The sequence below is a fragment of the Pan paniscus genome, chromosome 19 (assembly GCF_029289425.2).
Source record: "Pan paniscus chromosome 19, NHGRI_mPanPan1-v2.0_pri, whole genome shotgun sequence".
NCBI classification, from domain to species: Eukaryota; Metazoa; Chordata; class Mammalia; order Primates; family Hominidae; genus Pan; species Pan paniscus.
In genome coordinates this window covers 99364483-99371753 of record NC_073268.2, presented here as the reverse complement: position 1 = coordinate 99371753, position 7271 = coordinate 99364483, and the positions used below count along the sequence as shown (strand labels likewise).

At 46.7% G+C, this 7271-nt stretch overlaps 1 protein-coding gene across 2 annotated transcripts in view; it reads right to left on the bottom strand.

The window, feature by feature from the left end:
* Window positions 1-7271, bottom strand: part of TBCD (tubulin folding cofactor D) — a 200357-nt gene that overhangs the window by 125596 nt on the left and 67490 nt on the right. The window lies entirely within an intron of this gene.

The following is a 7271-nucleotide window of genomic DNA, read 5'->3' as shown; positions in this document are numbered from 1 at the left end:
AACTAAACAGCCGTGCAGGGAGCCATGACAAGACATCACATGCCACAGTCCACACTCAGGACCCAAAGCCTTACACCCTGCAGACAAGGAGCTCTCACATCACACCCCCAAGAATACAGCCCTCCGTTGTCAAGGGCCCAAAGATTCTGAGAACACCATTTGATCGCTCACCAAAAAGCACCAGGAATCATCTTAAATGACAAATAGGGAGAAGCAGGGGCAGAGCATCCTCCTGCAACAGGGCAGCATGGGGAACCCCGCCCAGGCACAATGGTTGTGGCACAGGCTACATGTGCCTGATGCATGGCGAGCTACACTGTGAAAATTCTACACTCCGACACAATTCCTCCAAAGGTGATCTGCAATAGCTCACCCATTGCAACCAGGATAAGCCCTTTGTGTCTATCTCTAAAAGCAAAATCGATTCCTAGAGCTTTATAGCAAAAAGAAAAAAAAAAGAGACTTTTTTAACTACGTTTCTGCATTTATGCATGACCCGACTTAAGAACTAAACACTCGTAATTTTTACATACAAAAAGTGATAAGCTCTCAAAAAGCTGAACATAGAATTACCACATGACCCACTAATTCCACTTCAGGGTATATACCCAAAGGAACTAAAAAAAGGGGTGTCAAAGAGGTTCTTGTATCCATGTCCACAGCAGCATTATTCACAATACCCAAAAGGTGGGAATAACCCAAGTGTCCACTGACGAATGGATCGAGAAAATATGGCCGGGGTGGTGGTGCACACCTGCAATCACAGCCACTCAGGAGGCTGAGGTGGGAGAGTCGCTCAAGCCCAGGAGTTGGAAGCTGTAGTGTACCATGATTGGGCCTGTGAATAGCCACTGTACTCCAGCCTGGACAATACAGTGAGATCCTATCTTTAAAAAATAAATATATGGGTCGGGCGCAGTGGCTCACACCTGTAATCCCAGCACTTTGAGAGGCCAAGGTGGGTGGATCATGAGGTCAGGAGATTGAGACCATCCTGGCTAACATGATAAAACTCCATCTCTACTAAAAATACAAAACGAATTAGCCGGGCATGGTGGCGGGCGCCTGTAGTCCCAGCTACTCGGGAGGCTGAGGCAGGAGAATGGCGTGAACCTGGGAGGCGGAGCTTGCAGTGAGCCGAGATCGCACCACTGCACTCCAGCCTGGGTGATAGAGCAAGACTCTGTCTCAAAAAAAAAATAAAAATAAAAGTAAAAATAAAATAAATAAATATATGGTATGTCCATACAATGAAATATTATTCAGCCTTTAAAAGAAAGAAAATTCTGATACATGCTACAACACAGATTAACCTTGAAAACATGATGCTAAATAAAATAAGCCAGACATGAAAGGCCAAATATTGTCCAATTCCACTTGTACAAGATCTCTAAAACAGGCAAAGTCCTTTTTCAAGCAGAAAGTAGACTAGAGTTACAAAGGGTTGAAGGGAAGGAGAATCAGGGGCGAGTGACTTCTTAATCTGGGGTGATGAGAAGTTTTGGAACCAGATAATGGTGATGGTTGTACAAAAGTGAGAGTGTAATTAATGCCACTGGATTAACATGCTTAATAATAAAAAGAGCAAATTTGTTATACATATTTTACCACAATTTTCTAAGTAATAATAGAATATTCTAAAAACCATGGAACTATATATTTTAAATGGGTGAATTATATGGTAGACGAATTACATATCAATAAAGCTGAAAAAAAATAAAGGATCCTTGAATTCACATGTAAGAGAAGATGCCGACAACGCCCTTTCTAAACAGTCTTAACAGGGGCCCACTGCCGTCTGCCCCCACCAGTGTTAACGTTCAGCCGAAATGCCACGTTCTACAGGGAGGGAGGGAGGGAGAGCAGGGCAGAGTGCAACATGAAACACACACGTTCACACAAGGAAAAAAACACCATTAACACAAAAAAAGAACAATCGGTCCACGTACAAAGTCAAAGATGTCTCATGCTTTGCATTTTCCTGAAAACCTGAAAGCTTAAAAGCCTACCAAGATTAAACAAGCCAACAAAAACAGGCGGGGAACTGGACACTGGGGCCATGTCAGGACGTGCTCAGAGCCGACCTCTCCCAGGGCCCCTTGATCACCTGGGAACTGAGGTACACAGGCCTGCAGGGGGCAGCAGGGTCAGGCCAGGCCACAGCCAGGGCTGGACAGACAGCAGGGCCCCCCACGAGAGCCTGAGCCAGCCTCGGCACTGAGCCCCAACGGCTCTACCAGGGAGGGAACGCCCTGTCCCTAGACCTCAGCTGGAGCTGCTCTCCTGGAATTTACCATCCACCTCGGTGCTCCAGAGCCTGTGAGGAAACTCTGGTCCTCCACCCCTTCCCCCTCTCAGAATCGGACTCCTCTCCTATAAAACATCCCTTCTGAAGGAGCTTCTGCGGGTTTCCATGTCGGCTGCTTCCTCCCCTTTTCTCCACCTCCCCATGCCAGTGAGCCTGGGAACCCGGTTCGAGCTTTTCCACCCATTCACCTTCCTCATCTCTCACTCCCTCCTGTGCGAACTCATCAATCCATAACTTTGTAGACCATTACTATGTGGAAGGCTCCAACATGTCCCTCACTGACCTTCTTACTATCTCACTCTCTTTCACTGAATAGAACAGCAAAGTCGTTGAGTTCAGAATCCTACATGCAGCGTATTTCCTTTTCTCCTTCTTCACAGCTCTGGTCTCACTCCGAACACTGTGGTGGCTCCCGAATGGCCTCACTCTCCCTCGCTCTTCCTTTCCACTGCACTCCCGTGTATTCCCCAGTATCCGACTTTATGTCGAATAATTTCCAAACCCCTCACTGTGTTCCTGAAGCCCCTCTAGGATCTGGCCCCCAGGCGCTTTTCTGTGCCCACTCTTCTGCTCTTTCCGCTGTCCCAGCTCGTGCGAGCCTTCGTTCCTCTTTGAGATGCTGCGGTCAGGAGTCCATCCTGCTCGGCTCCTTCACGGTAGAAGCTCTCAGCGTAAAGGTTGCCCCAGGAGGTCTTCCCCAAGTCTTATTCAAGTCACTGGTTGGCCCCATCACTGAGGATCTCACCGCCCTTTTGTATTTTCTTAACGACTTTATCCATTCTCTGAAATTGCTCCCTTCTTTGTTTCCTTGTTTAATGTCTGAATCTCCCTCCAAACCCTGTCCCCTTCACCGTCACAGAAACGCTGTGTCCTCACCTCGACTGCCAAGGGCAGTGGGCGCCAATCGCATTTGTCATAGGAAGGACGTGCAGAGTTTTCATCATCCAGAGAGAAAAACATGACAGTTTCTTTTGGAAGCCAGAAAACACAGTCCACAGGTGGGAATTAATCTACTGAATGGTGCTTTTAATAAGACCCCAAGGCAGCTGCAGCAACATCGTCGTAAGACACTGCTTGTACGTCTTCGATGAACGCTGAGAGCGTGTGCTCCAATGCAACTCTGTACATTTTTCAAAATTTATAACATTTATATAAACTTATAAAAATTTAATGTTTATTAAAATTTTTTCGAAATTTATAAAATTTATTATACATTTAAAAATTTTCTCAAAACATCACCTTAGATAAGAGTTAGGCAGTCTGTATTTCCGACATGCAGGGCTTACTACCTGATGCAGGTTCACAGGGACCTTGAGCCTCCTAGCAGTAAAACAAACATGCTCTCCAACCTTCAGAAAGTTGCAGGAAGGTTAGAATGGGCTTCTCTGTGGCTTTGGGACACCAGACAATTACACTTTATAAGACATGGGGTGACAGACTGCACCTTCTGGGGGAAGGGGTAGGCCTCCTTGAGAGGGGGCAGTGAAGGACCCCAGCCTGAAGATTGCATAGGGAGCTTCCTAAGTTTGAGGGAAGGCAGGAGAAAAGCTTTGTAGATGCTAATTTAACAGAGACCTGCTTTAGCCACACAGTGTGTATAAACAGACCTATGTCACCAACACAGCCCTCAAATCTGTTATTTGGGAAACACGTATGCAAAGATTTCTTCCTTTTTAGGCTTTAAAGCAAAGGTTAAGTGCTGGGAAGCAAGTGTGAGCCACTGTGCTCAGTCTTAGACAAAGACTTTAAATCAACAGCTTTAAATATGCTCACAGATCTCAAGAAAACTGTGGACAAAGAACTAAAGGAGACCAAAAGAACAACATTTAAACTAACATGGAATGTTGATAAAGAGACAGAAATTATAAAAACAGGCTGGGCACAGCAGCTCACTCCTATAATCCCAAGGCAGGCCAAGGCAAGAAGATCACTTGAGTCCAAGAATTTGAAAGCAGTCTGGACAATAAAGTGAGATCCTGTTTCTACAATTTTTTTTTCCAGTGCAGCAGGCCTGTGGTCTCAGCTACTCAGGAGGCTGAGGCAGGAGAGCTGCTTGGGCCTGGGAGGTTGAGGCTGCAGTAAGCCGTGATACCACCACTGCACTCCAGCCTGGGCGACAGAGCAAGACCCTGTCTCAAAAAGAAATTATTAAAAGAGAAACTAAAGAGAAATTCTGGAACTGAGGACTCCACAGCTGAAACGAGCGCAGAACCTAAGAGACTCATAGGGCACCATCAAGCTTACCAACATGTGTATTAACACAACAAGAGGACTCAACAGCTGAAATGAGCACAGAACCTAAGAGACTCATAGGGCACCATCAAGCTTACCAACATGTGTATTAACATAACAAGAGGACTCAAGAGCTGAAATGAGTGCAGAACCTAAGAGACTCATAGGGCACCATCAAGCGTACCAACATGTGTATTAACATAACAAGAGTCCCACAAGGAGAGGAGAGGGGCAGCAAAAATACCTGAAGAAACGATGACTGAAAACTACCCGAGTTTGATGAAAGACATGAATCTACACATCCAAGCTCAGAAAAACACCAAATGCTAGTTATTATTACCCAAATCAATATGCACAATTCTCAATCAATAAGGATAGCAAGGGAAATAGGGTTCATACAAAATGTCCAAAGAGATCAGAACATTTGACATTTTTCAAAAAGCAAAATACTGATGAAAACCACAAAATGCATAATAAGGAGCACATGTATACATTTTATCAAAATAGTACAGTTGGCTGGGCGCAGTGCCTCACGCCTGTAATCCCAGCACTTTGGGAAGCCAAGGCAGGCAGATCACTTGAGGTCAGGAGTTCGAGACCAGCCTGGCCAACATGGAGAAATCCGGTCTCTACCAAAAATAAAAAAAATTGGCTGGGCATGGTGGCGGGCGCCTGACTCCCAGCTACTTGGGAGGCTGAGTCATGAGAATCACTTGAACCTGGGAGATGGAGCTGGCAGTGAGCCAAGAGGGCGCCACTGCACTCCAGCCTGGGCAACAGAGCAAGACTCTGTCTCAAAAAAAGAAAAAAAAAAAAAAGGTAAACTTAAACCAAATACATCCCCCCACCTGTGCTTCTTGTATCCAACAAAGGAAACCATAAGGGTTCACAAACATTGTAGGAGCTTACTCATGGTGAGGAGTGCCCACCTCCTCCTGCCACAACAACAGAGGTGTTCAAAGAGGAGCCACAAAAAAGGTGAAAGGACCTACGCCAGGACCACTCAAGAAAAGTCCTGGAATTTGAATCACCTAAAATAAAGACCAAGTAGCCCTTTAACAGTAGTCCTCAAACTGAGGTGATGATGCGAAGAGAAAAAGAACATGGCCCACTGTCCACAGGCCAAGGCAGGAGGATCGCGTGAGTGCAGCACTGCGATCATGGCTCACTGCAGCCTCAACCTCCTGGACTCAAGCAATTCTCCCACCTCAACCTCCTGAGTAGCTGGGACTGCACCCAACTACCTTTTTAAAACAATTTTTGTAGAAACAGGATCTCATTTTGTTGCGCAGGCTGCTTTCGAATTTCTTTAAAAAATTAGCTGGGCGTGGTGGTGTGCACAGAGTCAGAGACCAAGAAATAGGCTTACAGCACAACAGATGGAGATTCTGTGTGTGTGTGCACTGTATGTGTGGAGAGGAATCAGCAGGATTCCCTAAAAAGTAACCCAAAGAAAATGCGATGCTTTTTTCCTGAGTCCAGCAGGCAGAGTCCCCCTATTCAGAGGACTAAGGGCAGAAAGACCCAGGGTGCCTTCCAGGCAAACATCGCATCACTGCCTGCCCACCTGACTTCCCTAGTTTTACTTCTTCCTCCTTTAGCACGCACCAATGAAGCTCCACATTTCCTCTAAGACAAACAAAAGCTTTAGTCATCAAACATGCTCATCTATATTGTGTCTTTCTACAACATTTATTTGCCAAGCATTTGTTTTCATGCTTTTTTTTCTTTTTTTTTGAGACAGGATCTTGCTCTGTCACCCAGGCTAGAGTGCAGTGGTGCGATCTCGGTTCATTGCAACCTCCACCTACTGGGTTCACACGATTCTTCTGCCTCAGCCTCCCGAGTAGCTGGGATTACAGACATGCACCACCACATCCTTGTATTTTTAGCAGAGACGGGGTTTCACCATGTTGGCCAGGCTGGTCTCGAACTCCTGGCCTCAGGTGATCCCCCCGCCTTGGCCTCCCAAAATGCTGGGATTACAGGCATGAGCCACCGTGCCCAGCCTGTTTTCACTTTTCAAACCAAACTGACAGAGAACCACAGTAACTCTCCAAGGAGACAAGGAGGTGCAGGGACAGCTCAGCCGAGTGACATGGAGGAGGCCGAAGGGCTGAGCATGAGCTGTGACACCAGAAAGACTTCCTGGCTCCCACAGCTGCAGTGTTTGTGTGTGTGTGTTTGTTTGTTCAGAGAGGGGGTCTCACTATGATGTCCAGGCTGGTCTCAAATTCCTAGGCTCAAGTGATCCTCCTGCCTTGGCCTCCCAAGAGGCTAGGACTAAAGGCACCGCCACCACACGTGGCTCCCAACTATAGCTTTATATAAACAAGACGGCTCTCAGAGGAATGGTGTGAGGTCTAAAACAAAAACACAAAAAGTATGCTGCAAATGCTCATCAAATGTCAGCCCTGTCACCTCCTGAGTCAGCCCCAAGATGGGATCTCTTTCACCCCTGCCTGAAATAACCCTTGCCCTGTGCAGAGACAGCACAGCTTCTCCATGTCCCACCAGGTACAGAATGGGGGCTGCAAAGAGGGTTCAGCTCACATGGAGGGCACTGCCAGGCAGAAGGGGCCAACCAACCATGCGAAGGTCATGGGCCAGTGTATTCCACATCACGTATCAGTTTCTGAACGATAGCTTTACCCTTTTCGTTTATGACGCCAACACCCATATCCTCTCGCCCCAGCTGCCTGGGGTCAGTGCGTGTTGCCATAAGACATGA